General features: G+C 40.4%; 1 protein-coding gene across 2 annotated transcripts in view; it reads left to right on the top strand.

Moving 5' to 3' along the window:
- LOC109429886 (excitatory amino acid transporter) overlaps window positions 1–22557 on the top strand; it is a 53777-nt gene that overhangs the window by 6385 nt on the left and 24835 nt on the right. The window lies entirely within an intron of this gene.

The raw sequence follows: 22557 nt of genomic DNA, 5'->3' as shown, positions 1-22557 counted from the left end.
GTGGCATATGATTGTCTTGAGTCTTATCTTTGCAAAGATATTGAATTAAATTAAATTAATTGAATGAAGGATTTCTGGTGCTGGTCTCACTCTTCAAAGAAATCCAAATCTAAACTCAACTGATCCATTGATTGATGATAAAGCTCTCTGCAATATTCCATGTTGAAGCAAATACTCAGACTCATTTGTTTTCTTTTCTATGGGCTGAACGACGATCTATTTTTTATTAGCATAAATGGAATCTAAAGGAAAATTTATTCATTATTTTCTTTTAAATAATGTCTTATTTCCAAATAATTGGATAAGTAGCACTGCGGAAGATTGCAAGTTGAAATACGCGTATGTGCCAAAGGATATGGATTGGGTTGGATTCACAAACGTGGGACCCGCGGCCACAATTTTACGTGGGAGGTTTTGCTAGTGGAAATATTTTTTTTGCTATCGCTGGGATCTTTTACGCGAAATCTCTAAAGAGAATTTCTAGCGAGAACCATGATGAAATTTCTGGAACAATTGCTGGTTAATTTTTACGATTTTATTGCGGAACTTGAGCGTAAAAAATCAAACGCAACTGCTGCTAGGGGAGTTTCTGACGCCCTTTCAAATAATGCTCAACAATTCTGTCGAAACTTTACATTAGCGGATATTTAATTAGAAACAGTGTAAGAATTTTTATTTGAAAATGAGTTTTGAGAGAGAGAATTTTAACGTTTCGTCAAAAACCGGAGTGATCATTTCGGCCCTGGGGCTCGTTATGCCCCAAACCTTCCTATCTACATTTTGATGTCCGTGATAGGGAACGGTTTGCATGCCTAAATTTGATCGTTGCCCGAAATATCCAGTAAGTTTACAATTGTAAACTCAGCCAAATAAACTTAAGATTTTCATAAGAAACGGCTTTTAAATAACTCATAACAATTAGAATGAATTGCATAAGGTCGCTCTATAAAATAAAACCGACTCAATGCTTGGTTTTTATACATATTTATTACCACGACCGTACCCGTAAATACCAGGGACGATCTTCTTTTGGTAGAAATGTAATATCTTCTTTGTTTTAAAACATTTAACCCTGGAGTATTTTTATAGTCAAGGGGAATAGCTAAGTGCTAAGAAATGCATGGTACTTCCCCATTTGCGCCCTCCCCCTTTTGGTGGCAGCCGAAAATACGTGGCTTTTTTGTATTTTTTATAAATTCTACATGTGTTTGCTCAAAATTCATCGTTTTGGTAATTATCAATAGTTTTGACTGATCCTTGACATGCTATACCCATCATAGTCTGTTGCAGTTTTCATCCTAGAGCTACACTAATGGAGGCCTAACATAGCCTTCAAAGTACTCTGAAGTTTGTGTCACAAATCAACATTCTAAACTGTAGAGATACAGTCCGGTAGTCCATCGAACAGCCAATGAAACTCAGCAATAAAACAAATTAAATGAACTAGCTTTAATGAAAACTGGAATAGGAATGAACAACTTAAAAAATTGAGAGTAACGCCGACTACTATGATAGTGATTTTCACGACCTCGATTGCTTTGTCTTCAACAACCCCTCTCAATCGTGGAATCTATCGATCCTTGCCCTCCTTTTCTTTTCGTGGAATTTTGTACGATGCTGTTGAGCTTCCTCATGTCATCAGATCGCTTCCGTCTTTTTCTGGGAGTAGGGCCTCCCTTGCTTTCGGCGTTCAAACACATCCATTTTCTTTTTCGTTTCAACCAGACACAATTAGGCAGGAACAAATCTCATTTTCTTCTTTTGTCACAGCGCTCGTTGACTCGTTAAGGGGGAGGATGATAAATAATAAATGTATTCGATGGAAAAATATCCAAACAATTAGGCAACATAGATAAACTCATCGGATTTATTAAGAAAGTTTCTGTGGAACTCGAATTACACCTTAAATTTGTTGATTTTCTTGAACATTTTATTTGTGCCCCCCTCAAAATGTTGAATTCCGACCAAAATTTTCCGAGGGGGCGGTGACATAAGAGAAAATCGAAATTTGTATTAGCCTTATGGCTCTTCGCAACAAATTCGCTTTCAGTATCCTCAGCTTTCTTTTTCGGTTCAAAATCCGTACCGACCCAAGGTTACTGATTTTCGATTCCACTTACTTCCATTACTCCAAACTCTTTATCAACAATGACCTTCTTAGGAGTTTCTACTTCAGCATCATCATCAGGAACGGCCTTCTTCTGCTGAGGACTTACCGGTATTTTCGCAGAATCATCACCTTTTTCACCATAGTCTCTTGGATATGGATCATCGACATCCTGGACATATGAACATATCCTGCTCCGTCCTCAGGTCCAGCAAGCTCGAGTTTCTCCCCTTTTTGATTGAAGATAATAGGAATTACCATTATTTCTTGTCGTCGTAGGTTTGTAGACGCTCTAGCAATCACCGGAAGTATCTCAATCTCCAGCTCGTACAAATCGCCCTGGAGGTAGGCCGTTGCAATCAATTGTCCAACCTTTTTCAATGCTGCTTTCTGTTTGCCGAACGGTACTTCTACGCCTGCCTTGGTTAGCTTGTTTACCGACATGAGGTTTACTCTTAGTCCTTCAACAACCTTCACGTCTTATGCTTGCGGGGTCACTCCTTAGTTACTCATCCCGTCGACGATTCCAGCTTCATACTCGAGCAATGATTAACCTTCCTCGGCAACTGGGATAACTACAGGCTTCGTCAAGTATCCTAATTCCGTCAAATATCTTTACGAGCTCACCAGAAGTTTGCTTGCTCCGGAGTCCAGCTTGAATTTGATACATAACATCTTTTCGCTTTTCCTTGGCAACGCCGCTGTTAGCCATGAAAACGACCACTTTGGAACTGGAAACACTCGCCGCATTCGCATTCCTATCTAGCTTCCAGCAATCCAGCAAGATGACCTTTCTTTCCGCACATGTAGCACTTACCTCTGAACTTCATGTCGTCCTTGCATCCAACAAACGCAACCGGTTGCGCCTCGTTGATCTGCTATTGTTACACACGCTTCGATTCCTCACTCAACAGTCGGATTTTCATCATTTCTATCCTAGATCATTTCATACGTCAGGTCCGTCGAGTGGCGAACACACATCACTTTTTCGAGCTTCGCACATGCCATACGGAGTTGTCGCACCAAATCTTCGAACCGCAACAGACGTCCTCGAACTGATTCACCGTTTTTCAACTGAAGTCTGGCAATCTGCTTCCTGATGAGCGTTTGCCTTTCCACCGACTTTTTCATGAAAGCGTCTTCTAGGCTCTTCCACATCGGCTTTGCCTATTCCTTTCCTCTCACGCATCCAATGCATTCGTCCACAATGAATCTCACCAACAGAACCTTAGCTTTGCGATCCATTTCCGCATATTTCACCAAGCTCAAGCAATTGACGCAGCTACATCTTCAGATACATCTGAACTCTGAACTGCCAGATATCGAATCCTTCCCAAGTAACCACAAGCATTATATCATTGCACGAATTAGACTGAATATCAACCTTTGCAATGCAAAATGCAGTAATTCCACACTTCTCATGCAATAATCCTTTAGATTGCCATTATCAATGTATTGATGCATTACATTTTTTCTATACATTAGGGTGTATTAAAAGGTGATATACGATAATTCAATAATTCAACACTGCAAAAACTGAATAGATGCAATGTACAAACTAGCAAAGGTTGCTTTAACAATACAATTATAAAAGCTTGACTCTAATGGTAAACAAATGAAATCAAGCAGAGTGAACAACTTTACGGTCAACTCTAGCGGTCTTCAACATTTCTGGTTCGACTCCCGACCAACTTAATCTCCGTTTGAACCACCGATCCACGCCTTTCTTCGGCAAAACCTTTTTAGAGATGAGCTTTTCTCTTTTCTGTTGCCTGCTATCGCATGCCAATAATGCTGGAAACCACAATAAGGCAATCCATGACGACTTTTCGCGATGGGGGTAACAGCAGAGCGTTCATGATTAACAAAAATTTTAATCACGATTAATCATTGATGATTAAAATTCCAATTTTGGTGATTACTGATTATGATTAATGATTAATTTGCTTTTTAGGATGATTAAAGATTATGATTAATGATTAAATTTGGTTTTATCTGTGATTATTGATTATGATTAATGATTAAAAATGGCTCATTGATTAAAAATCATGATTAATCATGATTAATCAATCACAAAAAACTGGAAATGATTAAAATATATTTATTGTTAAACGTGTTTTTGAAGTTTCAAAAGTAAAAGGTAACAATGTCCGCTAGATTTTTGAAAAAAGAATCATAAATTATATTACTTAGAACAGCATTTGAATCAATTTGAATTGGATCATATATTTTATATGATGAATCATTTTTGGTGATGAATGATTAATGATTGATTAATATTTTTTCTTATGATTGTGATTACTGATTAATGATTAGATTGCAAAAACAGTGTGATTAAGATTAATGATTAATGATTAAATGAGATTTTTTTGTGATTATGATTAATGATTTTGATTAATCATAATCATTAATCATTAATCATGATTAAATTTATGATTAATCATTAACGCTCTGGGTAACAGCCAAAACTGTAAACACAGTGTGAGTACAACTTAACAAAGTTTCGTCAAGTGTCGTCGGTGCTTAACAAATTCCTTTGTGTTCAACTGTCACCCCGATCATCGATTGTCAAAAATACATGGTAAACAAAAAAAATCAGCTGATCGCATCTGTCTCATGGATTGCCTTATTATCATATGAGTAGTGTGCGAAGGGTGTGTTAAATTTCTTATCTATATATATAAAAATGAATTTCCGTCTGTCTGTCTGTCTGTCTGTCCGACCGCTATGGAATCGGAAACTACTGGACCGATCGGTGTGAAATTTTGTATGTGGGTACTGTCGGGGCCGGGGAAGGTTCTTAGCTTGGTGTGAGATCTCTCCTGTCTCTGGAACAGGGGGCTCCCACACGAATGACCTTGCGGGGAACGTCCCTATCGAGCTGCACGTCAAAAAAACACAGTAGGCAGGCAGTACGACGTTTGCCGGGACAGCTAGTATAGAATAAATATATTCTAAAATGCATTATGATTTTTTCAGTGATTTATCAGAATGTAATTACAGGGATTCTTTTACATATGACATAGTCGTTTTGCCCTCTACAGCAATATGATTAAGACAGAAGAATAGTTTCCTTTTAGTTAATGAAATATCTGTTGTTATCACTGCATCAGAAACAGTCCAAGGCGCCAGCACGTATGGAACTCATCTAGCGGTCTTCAACACTTCTGGTTCGACTCCCGACCCGGCATCAAAAAAATGATGGTTAAAACATTCATGTGGAGGGCATTAGTACCGCCGATAACGAAACGGTGCTAAAAATAGATTTTTGTTTTTGTTTTTTGTGTTGCACGTATTAAGCATGTGCAAAAGCAAATGCACAGCACATGCATTTATGTCACTTTAGCAATGGCTGTCAACGTGCTGCAATATGTGGCACTAATCTGATTTTAGTGGGGCCCTTTTCGACTTTAATATTGCCTCAATGAGGTGTTTAAAGTAATGCAGCATTATATACACAATTTTAAATATAATTTTAAATCTATATATATAAAAATGGATTTCCGTCTGTCTGTCTGTCTGTCTGTCTGTCTGTCTGTCTGTCTGTCTGTCTGACCGCTATGCATTTGGAAACTACTGAACCGATCCGTGTGAAATTTTGTGTGTGGATATTTTTGGGACCGGGGAAGGTTCTTAGCTTGGTGTGAGACCTCTCCGGTCTCTGGAACGGGGGGCTCCCATACAAATGACCTTGCGGGGCACTTCGCTATGGAACTGAATGTCAAAAACACAGTAGGCAGGCAGTAGGCAGTACGACGTTTGCCGAGACGGCTATGTATTTACAATCAAAATTCCAAAAGTGTGTAAGCGTTATCTAATACTCCCTGCTGCTGAAGAATACCGCCTCATTGCTTTGGCCTTTGGGAAGTGGAGCAGCCGCTACACTACCGTGTGGCCGGAAGTTCACCGCCGGGGCAGCTCGGGTATGGAATGGCAGGTTTGTTGGGTCAGTGCTCGACCGACGGGGACAAGCGGACGTTGCTGGATGGATCCGGGTATCAGGCGTCTTGCTTCTCTGTCGGACCAGGACGGCACGACCCAGGACGAGACCGGAACGACCGCGCCGAGAAGAGTCCCTCCTTTACGGTTAAGACCAATGGCCTGAGGCAATCGTCTTACAGTGGACGATGGCCGGTCTTTTGCTATTACATTGATAAAAAGTTGGTTAGCAAACAGCATTCTTTATCTGAGACAAATGTACCAAATGGAAGATAACGTGCCTCTGGAGCCGGGCTTCCGATGTTTATACAAATGAGTTTACATACTCTTTGAAGCCCTACAACTAACTATTCAATGAAATGATCAACAAGATTTTTGATCGGATCAATTTGTCCTCATGGTGGGTGGCTATGTTCGTATGTAGAACAAGTTAAGAAAATTAACAAAAACATTAGAAAAACTGTGCAAGAGCAACAATTAAAATGGGCAATACAAGGTTTGCCGGGTCAGCTAGTTTTAAATGTAAATATATGGCAAAATTGATGCACTTATATACGGCTTCGTGGTTACTTGGGTTGTCCATTGAATTGTGGAATCTTGTGGGTTGCAGCTTCTGTTCGTGTGTCGACCATAACCTGTAGAGTTGCAGTCTGGTAGTCCAACGAATAGCCAATGAAACTCAGCAATAAAACGAATGAAATGAACTAGCTTTAAGGACAGACTTATTAGAATCCCAAAATGGCCGCCACAATGGCCGACTTTGGCACCTACTCACTATTTTGAGCGCACAAATCTCTTCGTAAACAAAACCAGCACACCTGATCTTTTTATTTTAGGTTTGTTACAAGTGAGCAAGAACAGAATAATGAAATTCACTGTTGTTTGAAGGTTGCTTCTTGAGATTTTTGCGTCTGAAGTTCTGATGCACTGTTGAAGTGGGTTTTCAAGAAGTTTGTCCTTAATGATAACTGGAATAGGAATGAACAACTTAAAAAAATGGAGGGTAACGCCGACTACTATGATAGTGATTTTAACGACCTCAATTGGTTTGTCTTCTACATAAAGCAAATTTTATACACGACGAATGATCACAGAACGTAGTCTACGATACTCAAAAAGCCTCACTATAGACGGGCTTGGTGGTCTAGTGGCTACAGCTTTTGATTCGTATGCAGAAGGTCATGGGTTCAATCCCTGGCCCGTCCATTTCCTCCTACTTTCACTCACTCTCTCTCTCTCTTCTCTACAAATACAACTCAAGTATATCCATCGCTAGAACCAGAAACGAATCGAAAAAAGACGTTTCTCTCCCTTCCAACTTACACAGCACAGTGTATATAACGCCTGCAAGTTATGCAACCAAAGCGAACTGTGCCGCTTTACCTTCATAGTATTCACCACACAATCTATCACCTTACGAACACTATAATTAACCCCTATCCATGGGTCGCATCACCGACTCAACGATGACTCCCAGATCTCCCATCCTCTCCGTCTAACAAATACCCCAGTCTGTGCGGGTTGTGGGGACGCAGAGTGCTCTCGAACCAGTATACTCTAACATTCCTTTTCCTTCCCAACTGACTAGATCAATCACGGAGGAGCAACCATTGACATGTATACTGTATAGTCAGAATTGATCGTTTTTTGATCTAGGTCATCCAAACTACTCTGGAATTAATTTTCTTGAAATCTACTTCACGTTTCAGGCGGGTGTAAAGTTCTGCCACCGTTCCAAATGTTCTAGCAATAATATCCATGTCATCCGCAAACCAGACAAATTGGCCGGATTTCATGAAGATCGTAACCCGGCTGTTGAGCCCGGCTCGTCGCATTATACCTCCCAGGGCGATGTTGAATAGTAGGCAGGAAAGTCCATCACCTTGTCGTAGTCTCCGTCGAGATTCGAATGAACTGGATAGTTCACCCGAAATCCTTATGCTGTTCTGCACACCGTCCATCATTGCTCTTATCAGTCTGGTAAGCTTCCCGGGAAAGCTGTTCTCGTTCATGATTTTCCATAGCTCTGTGCGGTCGATACTGTCGGCACAGCAGTTCCATTTCCTCGCACTCCGCTTCTTCCAGGCGGTACTTTTTCTCCCGGAAGAGACGGGTCTGCTGTTTCCACTTCTGTCTATATCGCTACACATTCTGTCGGGTGCCATGCTGCAGAATTACCGCCCGCGCATCCTTCTCCTCCAGAACCGCTCTGTACTCCTCTTCGAACCAATCGTTTCGTCGACTCTGTTCTACGTACCTACCCGATCGTGCTCTCGGCTGCGTTGTTGATGGCTGCTTTGACTGTACTACAGCAATCCTCTAGAGGGGCCACATCGAGCACACCCTCGTCCGGCAATGTTGCCTCGAGATTCTGCGCGTATGCGGTGGCGATATCTGGATGCTTCAGTCGGTCTAGATCGTACCGGGGCGGCCGCCGGTACTGTACATTGTTAATAGCGGAGAGTTTTGGACGCAGTTTAACCATCACCAGGTAGTGATCAGAGTCGATATTAGCGCCACGATAGGTCCTGACGTCGATAATGTCGGAGAAGTGCGGCCGTCAATCAGAACGTGGTCGATTTGCGATTCCGTTTGTTGTGGTGATCTCCAGGTGTAACAATACGGGAGGCTGTGCTGGAAGAAGGTGCTACGAATGGCCATGTTCTTGGAGGCGGCGAAATCGATGAGGCGTAGGCCATTTTCGTTCGTCAGCTGGTGGGCGCCGAACTTTTCAATCGTCGGTCTGAATTCGTCCTCCTGGCCTACCTGAGCATTTAGATCCACTAAGATGACCTTGATGTCGTGGTTTGGGCAGCGGTCGTACTCGCGTTCGAGCTGCTCGTAAAATGCGTCCTTATCATCAACAGTGCTTCCGGAGTGTGGGCTGTGCACGTTTATTATGCTGAAGTTGAAGAATCGGCCCTTGATCCTCAACCTGCACATTCTTTCGCCGATCAAGCGCCTCTGCATATCACCCATCATGATGAAAGCTGTTCCCAGCTCGCGTATGTTGCCGCTGCTCTGGTAGATGGTATGATAACCTCTAAACGTTCGCACCATGGATCCTGTCCAACACAACTCCTGCAGCGCTACGATGCCGAACCCACGGTCCTTCAGTATATCGGCAGTACGCGGGTGCTCCCAATGAAGTTGAGAGATCGGCAGTTCCACGTACCGAGTTTCCAATCGCAAGTCCTTTTTGTTCGCTGGGGTCGTTGCCGTTGGTCTCGGTTTGTATTATTCTGTTGCTGATTTTCCGTTACAATGTTTTTTTACGGCTGGCTCGTAAGGCCTGACACAAACCCCCTACTTTCCGGAGGACCATAGTGCACAGTTGAGCTTAGAGTCCTTCCCTGGCACTCGGACGTTGATCAGCCGCACCTAACATGGGGATCAGACGCTGTTATGAGCCGCTCCTCCTGGAGAACAGACGCTCAGGTTTGCCGAAGCAACCCCCCCCCCCTTCCCTGTCAGCCTACGATTAAAGTTCCCACCGGGGTGGGTTACCCGATCTAAGGGTGGTCACGAGGAGGCAGGGATAGGAGTTGCTGGGCAGAGGCTAGTGGATCACAATGGGATCTGAATGGCGCAGCATACCCAGCCTTTACCGTGCCTCCTCCAAGAATAACTGCAGGAATTTTCACAGTAATTTCTCCAGGAATTGTTCCGGGAAATAATTTAAGAATTCCTCCATGAATTATTTTAGGAATTCCTTCAGTAATTACTTCACGGACTCTTACAGGAAATGTGCAAGGAATTCCTCCAAGAAATCCCCCAGGATTTTTTTCAATTCCTCCATAAATTACTACATAAATTCTTCCTGAAAGTACTTCAGGAATTCCTTCAAGATTTTTCATCAAGAATTTATTTAAGAAATTCCTGTCAGTATTTTTGTAGGAATTCTGTAAGAAATTCCTGACAGAATTCTTCAAAAAAATCATGGAGAAATTCCTAGAGAGATTCATGGTGGAATTCTTGGAAGTATTGCTGAAGAAATTCTTGGAAGGGATTGCTGGAGGAATTCTTGGCGGCTGTCTTGGAGGAATTTCTGGTGGAATTTCTGAAGATATTTATTGAAAAATCCCTGGAGGTATCCCTAGAGGAGCTTATAAAGGAATCCCTGTCCATACAAATGTTTACTTGAACCAGCAGCCTTACCACAATAGACTAATAAATGGTCGCAGTGGGATTGTAACCTGATAGAAGAAGGCCAGCAGCATCAAAGTCGGAAGGATACGGAGCCACTGCATATTGCAAGAATGTTGTTTTGCAGCTCTGAAAAGATAATTTGCAAAAGGAATCCGGATGGTATAGGACGACGTGGAGCATAGCAGATAAGGTGGGCCGAGCAGGTCAAGCGTGGCTCGGCGTGTTAAGAATGTTCCTGTGGTTTAAGAAAATCAACTTTTAACCAAGTTGTGTGGCATATGATTGTCTTGAGTCTTATCTTTGCAAAGATATTGAATTAAATTAAATTAATTGAATGAAGGATTTCTGGTGCTGGTCTCACTCTTTAAACAAATCCAAATCTAAACTCAACTGATCCATTTGCGGCACAATGTCTTTTCAACCATCAGCGATGACGAGTTATAAATTCACATACTAAAAATAACCTTGTCAGCTAATAATAGCAACGGTGTTATTTATTCCTGATTGCTATAGCGGAATCCACGTCATTTTTTGCCTGTTTCCTTCATGCTTGATTGTACTCTATATTCGCTAATGAGTTGTAGATTTATTGGTAATCTGCACAAAGTCACAGATTTTGCAGCGAGTTATTATACCTACACTCATGTGCAACGAGCAACTATTTCCGTCTTTAACGACGAGCACGTGTCTGCAGACTCGCTAATCCATAATCGAGGATCTGTATTCTCTAAGATTAGTACCAGGTGAACTACATGACAACATAAATAGCTATAACAAATACATCATTTCTAGACTACCTTCTCGAACTTGGTGAATTTCCATTCGTCCTTAACCTTTCAAGAGCGTTAATTTCGACCGTTATAGCTTTCGAAGCACCACCAATCGTCCTTAATGACGATGATGATGCACTATCGCGGTCGGATAACGGTTTGTGATGTGACATCGCTGACACGCCAGGGAGGGCAAAATAATGGGACGTCGCAATTGTCGTGTCTTCGCGTTTTTCCAATCCAAACAAACTTACCCGGCACAGTAGGTAGCTAGATAGGAAGTTATGCCTACCTACTGGGGTGTTGTTTGAAAGTTCGCGAACCTATAGATAGACTTATTATTGCAACTATGATTTAACGGCCCGGTGCAAAGTGTAAAATGTAATCTGCTCGTGGGTGGGTTGGTTTCGGCATGGAAAATCGATATCGAGTGGTGTTATTGTTTATTTCAGACTTGCAGATTGCAGAATTGCATTGCTGAGGCTTTGCGTAAACAAGCTCGCTGTAGAGGGGCGACTTTATGGTGATTGATGGAGGTGCCACTGATTGAACAATATGCCTCTTAAATTTTAATGTACGGCACGCTCATACAAACAAGTCGACACATGGGAGTAATATGTATGCTTGATCGTTTTCTGAAACAATATAGATCAAAAATTTCCAAAATTACCAAAAAAAAAAACCGAATTAATCCACCGATGGTGAACAGTACCATTCTTACACTTTTAATAAATATAAGCAACAAATGATATTAGCATTTATGTATTTAAAGCAATTGCATTTTCATGTAGAGCTAACTTGAGAAACCAAATTTGATCAAATCAAATCAAATAAAAAAGGCTTTTCTTACATATGTACATTCTATGATATTTTTGCTACTGTTTATTAAGCTCAAATATTACAAAGAGATAGTAGCTTTTATGTATTTGTAGCAATTGCATTTTCATGTATAACTAACTTGTGAAACCAAATATGATCATAAAAAATCTGTTGACAGACGGCTGAGAAATTTATTATGATATATTTTATCAAAAATCTCTCAAAAGCGTAAATTTCATTACTCCTTAGTCCTCCTGGAAAGATATCTCGGAAACAAAATGTCCAAACGGCATGAAATTTAATAGCATACTATTCCGATGCTGTAGCTTTCATTTGATGCTGAGAGAACTCAAATCGATTGACACACGGCTGATTCATTTATTATGAAGCATTTTGGCAAAGACCTCTTAAAAAGTTAAGTTGCACCACTCCCTAGCACTCTTTGAAAGATATCTCGGTAACCGAACGTCCAATCAAAATAAAATTCAAAAGCGTTCTTCTAGGGTGCAGTAGCTTTCGTTGCGGGCCTTAAGAACCCGAATCGGTTGATAGACGGCTGAGAAATTTATGGTGATACACTTTGTCAAAAATATCTAAAATAATTAAGTTGTATTGCGCGCAAACCCCAAAATTTTATTCCCACCTTTGGGTTTCCGCTCCGAAGACCCAGCGCCAGATTCGGCGACAAAGAGAGCTGACAGCAGTCGCTGGGCAGTTGGCAATCCTGATATTTGACGGCGGTCGCCCGTTAGTCATGGGAGTGGATTGTTGTCACGCAAATAGAGCTTTTCGCTGAAAATGCATGTGTATTGAGGTCTTGTTGACAGATTTTCTGCTGTGTCAGTGTGAAATTCAGTGATTTCCTGTATCGCGTAAGTCTTCGCTGGAAGGAAACGTCATGTTGCTCAGCGAAGCAAGGAAAATTTTCAGTGAAAAAAGCAATACTACTCCCTAGCACTCTTTGAAAGATATCGCGGTAATCGAACGTCCAATCAAAATAAAATTCAATAGCGTTCTACTAGGATGTAGTAGCTTTCATTTGCTTCCAAGAGAGCTCAAATCGGTCAACAGACGGCTGAGAACCGTGAGTGACATTTTTTTGTAACATACACACACACACACACACACACACACACACACACACACACACACACACACACACACACACACACACACACACACACACACACACACACACACACACACACACACACACACACACACACACACACACACACACACACACACACACACACACACACACGCACGCACATACAGACATTTGCTCAATTCGTCGCTAAACTTATTTGAAATTTTTATGAAAGCTTATGTGAGAAAACATGGTTTTTGCATTTTTCTCATAAGCGGCTCTAATTTGCTTTAAACCGATATTTAGTTTACTTGGCCACTATTACCATAGATATGTCGTATATATGATGTAGGATATATGATATAGGATAGATATAGCTTGATAGTTTTATAAATTAAAGTATTCAGTAGCAGATTGAATATCAGGCTATATCTGTTAAGGTGCTTCAAAAAATCGTTTTTGATCCACACCGCTTATTCGATTCATAATAAGATTCTATGCCTTCTCCCAAAAATTGAGCTGGTTTGGTTGAAAATTGAGAGTGCACAAGCTTTTCAAAGTTTGTATGGGAATTACTATGGGAAAACAACGTTTTTCATTCAATTGATCGTATCATTTCTCCAAGTGCCCTAGAGTGTTAGTTGACCCTTGTTACTCCTCTAAGCTACTTTTTCAGTTACAACTTTACCGAAAATCACATTCAAATCGGATGCCTCATTAATTAGTTATCGATTTTCATCCAACTGGAGAAACTTTAACAGTGATCGTACAGCTTCCCAGCAGGCAACTTTACTGCACATAGCGCCAAAGATAGCACATAGAAGTCATGGCTACTACATATATTTCAAGGCAAATTGCAGTGATGCCCTTCGAATAGTGTAACCATCATGATTTAAGATTTTCATTCTGGATAAAAAACTAATTTATGAGGCATCCGATGTGAACGTGGTCTTCGGTAATCATTCATCGACTTACTTTTAAGAATCAAGGGTAGACCCTGGTGGTGGGTCGCGTACTCGCTCCTTGACAGTTCACTAGTGCTCTCTTAACCGCTCCCCAAACCAACGCGATTTTGGACCGCGACAGCGATTTTTCAGGCGAAGGTACTTCGAAGCCGAACTTCGCATTTTCAAAAGCACAAATTACAAAAAGTAAATATCGAAGCGTGCTGAAAATCTAATTAACTATTCACACTCAGTGAGTGATCAATCGTTCAAAATTTCAGCGCAAGACGATGTTTGGTTTTTTCAAGTTGTGTTTTGGAAAATGCGCTTCATAGCTTAAATGTTTACTGACCTGGAAAATCGCTGTCGCCGGCGACAGTCGCGTCGGTTTGGGGGAGTCTTCAAACCTGTCCTTAGCCTACTTGATCAGATCCTAAACTACCACATCTCCTTTTTCTTATTATTGAATGAACTTTTTATCTATATATAAAATGGCGTTTGCGTTTTAGGATCTGACTCGAGAACGGGTCCACGGATCTACAAAATTGCATTCGTGCAGGCCCCTTGCCGGGACAGCTAGTATGAAATGAAAAGACCAAATGTTTGAGCTCAATGGGGCTTGTTTATGTTGTGCCCTCACCGGCTAACCCGAGGTTGTCCGCGAGGGACTTTATTTTTGACCCGCCGGATGCGAATTTGCAGCTTCGTGTTTTGCAGGTAAGTCTTGTCACAGCCGGTAGACTTGTACGGATGGATTTCCTCGTAGGCTATCTGTTGGAATTTGCAAACCGAGTTCGTTGCGAGGGTCTTGTCCTACTGTTTGGATTTGCTGGATTGGACTTTGCGGAGGTAAACGGCTTTCTATTTGAAGCGGGCTGCTCTTCACATTTTCGTTCAAAGCATCTTCGTTTTTTCCCATATTCGATTGGTTAACGTCTTCAGTATTCTCCAAGATCCGATCCTCGTCAGCCATTTGTGGTGGGTTGCGTACTCGCTCCTTGACAGTTCACTAGTCCTCTCTTCAAGCCTGTCCTTAGCCTACTTGATCAGATCCTAAACTACCACAGACCCCAAGAGATGTTTGTTTGAAGAAGTAAATTTCCCCATAGTTAATCGTATGAAAACTAAGAATGGCGTGCGCTAAAATATAGTTTTCCCGATCGATCTGAAATTTTGCACATTTGATATGGGACCAAAGTGGAACTTAAAAAGTATACAGGAGTTGGAGTTTTTCCATTTTCTATATTTTCCCATATAAAGCTAAGTTAAGCTTAGCTAGTAAGGCCATGCTGAGAGTGCCTGGGTTCGGTTTCCAGTCGGCCCAAGATCTTTCCGTAAGGGAGGATCCATAAATGACGTTGCATTTTTTAATCAACTTTTGATATTTTCCGGATGAACTCCTTGCAGCAATCACGAGAGGAATCCTGAGACGGTTCCCGGAAGAAATCCCTGAAAGAATGGTAGAAATCTAGGAAGGAATCCGAAGAAGAATCCCGAATAAAGAATTCCCTGAAAGAATATTGGGAGATATCCAGATAAAAATCTGTAGGATTCCTTGACAGAATTCAAAAGAAAGTATGTATCCCTTAATTAATCTCAGGCGGGAAACCGGAGGGACGCTGACGTAGTACATTGAGGTTATAATGACACCACTGCACGACTAAGGTTAATGAAAGAGGGATCAACGAAGGAATGCCAGGAGAAATCCCAAAAAGAAATAGGTAATGTGCATTATTGGGAGGATATTTTCACTTTTACACTTAAATTGTTGGACTGAGATATTGTAAAATCAAATCAATTAAAGTACAGCACCAACAAGTGAGAAAATTTCTTCCTATAGGAAATTTCAAAAGAAGATTCACATTCCTACCTATTAAAAACTCCACCGAAGTGAACACTTTTAATCTCTAAACCATGGAAACAAGTTGACTTCGAGTTTTAATTTGAACTCATAAACAGCGGCCATACAGTGATAGACATTCGTTTAGCCGATACCAAAAAAAAAAAAATCAAAAAAGTGTCAGGAAACTCATACAAAAGATTTTATGATAATACTTTTTTATAGTACTGATAGTATATCTAGTACTATTTTATAAAAATGTGATACATCACACATACATATACACTGAAACAAAAACGAAGGGTAAAAACCCTTCAAATGTCATTTTTTGCCTAGACATTCGTTTAGCCGAGGTAAATGAAAAATTGGTTTTCAATAGATTTTTTACAATTTCGTTAGTATATTTCGAGGATATACCCCAAGGCATTTAGTTTATGACGTGTTAGCAAGATAATTGACCTTAAAAGTTTGTCTATTTGTGAAATTCAGAGAAATATTATAAAAAAATGTCCCGATAAGGTCAAGCGATGATAAACAAATTTATTTAGGAATAATGATTTCTGTAAACACTCAAATGTAAGCTATATTAGCAGTTTTGAAAATATGGCACAGAATTATTATTGGAAATGTTCAAATTATTGCATAAAATGTCATGAAAAAAATAAGTATATTGATTTTTGGTTGGTTAAACCTTAAAATGGGATTGATAAAAGCTAAAATAAATAGTTCTTCGTTGAAATAAAGACGTGCCGTAATGCCTGTGGAGTATACCTGTTTGATTCTAGCATTACTAATTGAGTTAGAAGACTGCTAAGTGAAAGAACTGCATGAAGTGTCAGAATTTTTGTACCCTGTTTATTTAAAAGCAGATGTTCATACAAAAATGCAAGATATGGTCAAACAATTGACTTATTTCATTCAATCTGAAGAAATATACTTTAAATGAGTCTTAGTTATGAACCACATTCATTTTTATCATAATTTATTTGAAAAGAACGTCTAAATTATAAAACAAGTAGTTCATGCTAGAAACCCTATTGAATTTTATGACGATCGGACATTTGGTTACCGAGATATATTTCGAAGAGTACTTTGAAGTAATATAGGTTAGCTTTTTGACAGATTTTTGACATTTAGCATATTGATGAATATCTCAGCCGTCTGTCAACCGATTTGAGTTCTCTTGGCAGCAAATGAAAGTTACAACATCCTAGTAGAACGCTCTGTAATTTTATTTCGGTTGGACATTTGGTTACTGAGATATCTTTCGAAGAGTACTTGGGAGTTATACGACTAAACTTTTTGGGACTTTTAACAAAGTGTATCATACTAAATATTTCAGCCGTGTGTCAATCGATTTGGGTTCGCCTGGCACCAAATGAAAGCTACAACATCCTAATAGATTGCCCAGACATTTTATTAGGAGTGGACATTTGGTTACAGAGATATCTTTCGAAGAGTACTTAGGAGTTATACAACTTAACCTTTTGAGATTTTCGACCAAGTGTATCATAATAAATATCTCAGCCGTCTGTCAGCCGATTTCGGTTCTCCTGGCACCAAATGAAAGCTATAACATCCTAGTAGAACCCTATACAATTTTATTAGGATTGGACATTTGGTTATCGAGATATCTTTCAAAGAGTACTTGGGAGTAATACAGGTTAACCTTTTGAGAGATTTTTGACCAAGTGTATCATAATAAATATCTCAGCCGTATGTCAACTGATTTGGGTTCTCTTAGCACCAAATGAAAGCTACAGTATCCTTGTAAAAGGCCCTGAAATTTTATTTTAATTGGACATTTGGTTACTGAGATATCTTTCGAAGAGTATTTCAATAAATTCCTTTTTTTATTATTATATTCGCTTGTTATCTTGCATTAGCTTTTGACCAGTCTATGGGAAATTATTGTTCAATAAATAATGCTGACCTCATATAAAGTGTATACTAGCAGGTTCTTGTTTTCAATAAAATTATATAAAACAAATTACAAGTAAACAAGAATTCTATGAAAACTAACAATATGTTAAATGAAAGCTTTGAATTCATATATTGTGGGAAAAATGCAAGAACTGGACAGCCAAAATAGCTAGCTAATTCCAAAACTGATTAACGTAGTAGATATATCATTTTTGTCCTTTTTACACCATAACCATGAATACCAAGTACTACGGAGCTAATTTATTCGACTGATTAAGAGATATTAGATAAAGTGTATCTCGCTGATTTTCTTATCCATTTGTTAATCGATTCAAGATCTTTTGGCAGTTAACAAAAGATACAATATTCCAGAATATGTAAGCTATTTTTTTTTTAAATTTCATGCAAGATTCTAGAAGGTGTCTGGCATTTCTGGTAGTTTAGTCCATGGTCCATGATGCTATTTTGGAAACCAATCCACTAGATGCCAAATCCGCAATATTTTCTAGAACTTTTGGTCCATCACACAAAATAAATATGTTACAATAATGCAACAATAGTTTTAATAAGTGTAAGAAGGGTTCTGTTCACCATAGGTGGATTAAATCGGGTTTTCTGTTAAAAACATTATTTTTCGTAAATTTTCAACCTGCACTCGTCATGAAACTTTCATTAGATTCTTTTGAAACGCTTCCGATAAAAATAACTACATCAAATCTTAATTTGGAAACATTTACAATATTATGACATATTTGTATGAGATACATGTAAAATTTATATGGCAACACTTCCAAAAACGATCTTATTCATGATTTACAAGTCGATTTATAATGCAGGTCACCATACAAAATGATTTTGTTGGATATTTTTCGAAATTTGTTAGTTTTTTATTATGGAATTCCAAAAATTGTACAATTCGGCTAAACGAATGTCTAGGCAAAAAATGACATTTGAAGGGTTTTTACCCTCGTTTTTGTTTCAGTGTATATGTAAGTGTGATGTATCACATTTTTATAAAACAGTACTAGATATGCTATCACTACGATAAAAAAGTTTTATAATAAAATCTTTTGTATGAGTTTCCTGACACTTTTTTGAATTTTTTTGTCCTCGGCTAAACGAATGTCTATCACTGTATGTAATTTTGGAGCAATATTAGTGCCACTTACTGAGTCATTCCTGAAGTAAACTGTTTATCACTTCTCCGAAGACAATATCCTGAAATATTGTGTAATTCGCAAGATATTCACTTCAAAAGTGCTTTCCTATCCCAGTGTCCATTTTATAGACTTTGGGTGGATATGGTTTAAAGCACAATGCATAGACTTAAAATGTTGTCTGATAACTTTCTTAATCAGAATAGTGTTAATTTGTCACTACCACCACTATTGATATGCAAAATGGTGAGTCGATATGGTGAGCGTCTAACATAGCTATGGTCCTCACAAGTTCCTACCTCATGCTTTCACGGGTCAAGCGATGACCAAAGCCACCAGCTAAGAGTTGTGTGCTTAGCTGGTAGTGCAGCCTGGGCACTGTTGTCCTTCTGACTTCAGCTAGATTAAGGAGGTACGTCCCGAGCGTCTGTTCACCATGGTGGTGCGGCTCAAACAGCGTCTGTTCTGGCATCCAGCGAATAAGAAACTCTGCACAACGCCCAGCTAGATCCAAGGTGGTAGCCCCATCAGCGTGGTCGTCCCAGTGTTGGTTGGGACGCTAAACAGAACTGGCACGATGGCCCTCCGGCGAGACAGGAGTGTTGGCGTAGGCCCAATAAGCCGCCCGTTAAAATCCCCATTGAGAATTATATAGGAGAAAATACGACTCGATACAGTCGGCAAAAACCCACGCGACGAAATAAGGACTACGATTGGAAACTTGGAACATGGAATTGCAAGTCACTAGGTTTCGCAGGATGTGACAGGATAATCTACGACGAACTACATCCCCGGAACTTTGACATCGTGGCGTTTCAGGAACTTTGTTGAACTGGACGGAAAGTGTGGAAAAGTGGGCATCGAGCGGATACCTTCTACCAAAGCTGTGTCACCACCAATGAACTGGGAACAGGATTTATAGTGTTGGGCAAGATGCGACAGCGTGTGATCGGGTGGCAGCCGATCAACGCAAGGATGTGCATGTTGAGAGTTAAGGGCCGTTTCTTCAACTACAGCATCATCAACGTCCACTGCCCACACGAAGGGAGACCCGATGATGAGAAAGAAGCGTTCTACGCGCAGTTAGAGCAAACATACGATGGTTGCTCGCCGCGTGACGTGAAAATCGTTGTCGGCGACATGAACGCGCAGGTAGGAAGGGAGGAAATGTACAGACCGGTAATCGGGCAAAACAGTCTGCAGCCGTATCGAATGATAACGGCCAGTGATGCGTAAACTTTGCAGCCTCCCGTGGTATGGTAGTCTGAAGCAGCTTCTTCCCCCGCAAAGATATCTACAAAGTCACCTGGAGATCATCCGACCACCAAACAGAAAACCAAATCGACCACGTTCTAGTCGACGGTAAATTCTTCTCGGATACAACCAATGTTCGCACATAACGCAGTGCGAATATAGATTCGGATCACTACTTAGTAGCTGTATGCATGCGCTCAAAACTTTCGACAGTTATCACCACGCGTCGAAGCCGAACGCCGCGGCTCAACATCGAGCAGCTGCGTAACGTAGAAGTTTCTCAAGACCAGGGATACCCGAGTAGAGGAAAAGAGCTCAATAATAGCATGTTTTGATATGGATTTGACTGACATAAGAGATAAAAGATCTAAAAATAAAAACAAAAATTTACTCCTGGAACATCATTATCAAATCATATTTAGATTTTGGTCACTTTCTGTGGGGTACCCCGAACTGGTTCCGGAGCACTACCGGGTCTCTCAAATATAGTTTGAGACTATTTCATTGCCAATGTTCATTAGGTTACCTGAACAACACGATTTGATGTATCGCCTGCATGGGTATGGGCCTTTTTTTCGTTTTACCACTTACAGTGGGACACCCAGAACCATTTCCGGGATTGTACCTTTTGTTCCTGATGTGGTCTTAGAGTAGCTCCATGCAAAGTGTTAATAAGTTTTCCTAAAAAAGTCGCGAACTGGTGTACCGCATGCATGAGTGTGGTTCATTTTTGCATTTCGCCAGTTCCGGCGAGATACTCGAAACTTGTTCCGGAACACTACCGGTAGTCTTAAATATGGCCTGAGACTATTTTCTTGCTGACCGTTCTTCGCGTTGTCGAAGAAGACGTTATTCAATATGCTGCGTGCATACGCTTGGTTGCAATCTACATTTGACCACTTCCGGTGGGTCACCTGGAACCGGTTTCGGCACACTATTGGTTTTCCAAAGTGTGGCCTATGATTTTTTCTTGTTAACCGTTCATCAGGTTACCTAAAAGTCATTTAATGTGTCGCATTCATGGGTTGGTTCTCCTTAACGTTTGATCGTTTTCTGTGGAACATCCGCAATCGGTTGCGGAACACTACCGGTAGTCCTAAATATGATCGAAAAGTATCTTTTGCTAAATAAAGATGGGGTTCGGTTCACTTTTATATTTGGTTACTTTCGACGGGGCACCCGGAATGGATTTCGGAACAGTACCGGTAGTTTCTGATGTTGTCTGATCCTATTTTCTTGCTAACCGTTCATCAGTTTATCGAAAAAAAAAAGGATTTGATGTGTTGGTTCACTTTCATATTTGACCATTTCCGGCGGGACACCTGGAACCGGATTCAGATCACTACCGATTCAGATAGGTTCTGAGAATATTCTCCTGCTTACTGTTCATAAGGTTATCGAAAAAGCCGCGGTTTGATATGTCGCATGCATGGGTTTAGTTCACTTTTATATTTGGCCACTTCCAGCGGGACACCTGGAACCGGCTCCAGATCACTACCGGTTCAAATATGTTCTGAGAATATTTTCCTACTTACTGTTCATCAGGATATCAAAAAAGCCTCCATTTGATATGTCGCATGCATGGGTTTGGTTAACCTTTATACTTGGCAACCTCCAGCGGGACATCTGGAACCGGTCCTGGAACACTGCCGGTTCCGATATGATCTGAGAATGTTTTCCTGCTTACTATTGATCAGGTTATCGATAAAGCCGCGGTTTGAAATGTCGCATGCATGGGTTTAGTTCACTTTTATGTTTGATCACTTCCGGCGGGACACCCGGAACCGGTTCCGGGACACTACCGGTTCAGATATGGTCTGAGACCATTTTCATGGTTACCATTCATCAAGTTATCGAAAATGCCGTAGTTTGATGTATCGCATGGATGGGTTTGTAGTATTTTCATATCTGGCTCCTGCCTGGGGTACCGGTCCGGAACACCTAAATGGCCATAACTCCGAAACGGCTGGACCGATCCGAACCATTTTCAATAGGAAACAATGAGACCAGATTTCGCGTCGAATGAACCGTTGGTCATTAAAATCGGTTGAGATTTACTGCCAAAAAGTGTTGTAAGTTTATTTGTACACACACATACACACACAGACATCACTTCAATTCGTCGAGGCGAGTTGATTGGTATATGTGACTCGACCCTCCGGACTATCTATCAAAAAGTCATTTTTGGAGTGAACAAATAGCCTTTCCAGTACACTTAGTGTACGAGAAAGGCAAAAAGGTTGTCCGGGAACCATCGGATTTTTTTTGTCTAAATATGAAATGAAGAATAGCAGAATAGAGGAAAATGACCTCTCTTCTTCAGCAATGATCATGCAGATAAAGAATGTCCGCCCAAGGAACTGCTCAATGTTCAATAAGTTATGCACCGTTCGTTACCATCGATATTCATGATCACTTGACGCGGAAGATTGTCCTTTTCAATAAAGTCGTCAATCATTGCACTCGTCTCTGTTTCACCGTATGGTACCGATCATTGTCGCTCGGCTTTGATTGATTGCAATTGTGGTCGCTCATTTCACTTGATTTGATTTAATTTAAGCTCTG

This window comes from Aedes albopictus, chromosome 2 (genome assembly GCF_035046485.1).
Source record: "Aedes albopictus strain Foshan chromosome 2, AalbF5, whole genome shotgun sequence".
Classification (NCBI taxonomy): Eukaryota; Metazoa; Arthropoda; class Insecta; order Diptera; family Culicidae; genus Aedes; species Aedes albopictus.
Note: the sequence above shows the minus strand (reverse complement) of the source record. Positions and strands in the feature narration are given on the sequence as shown.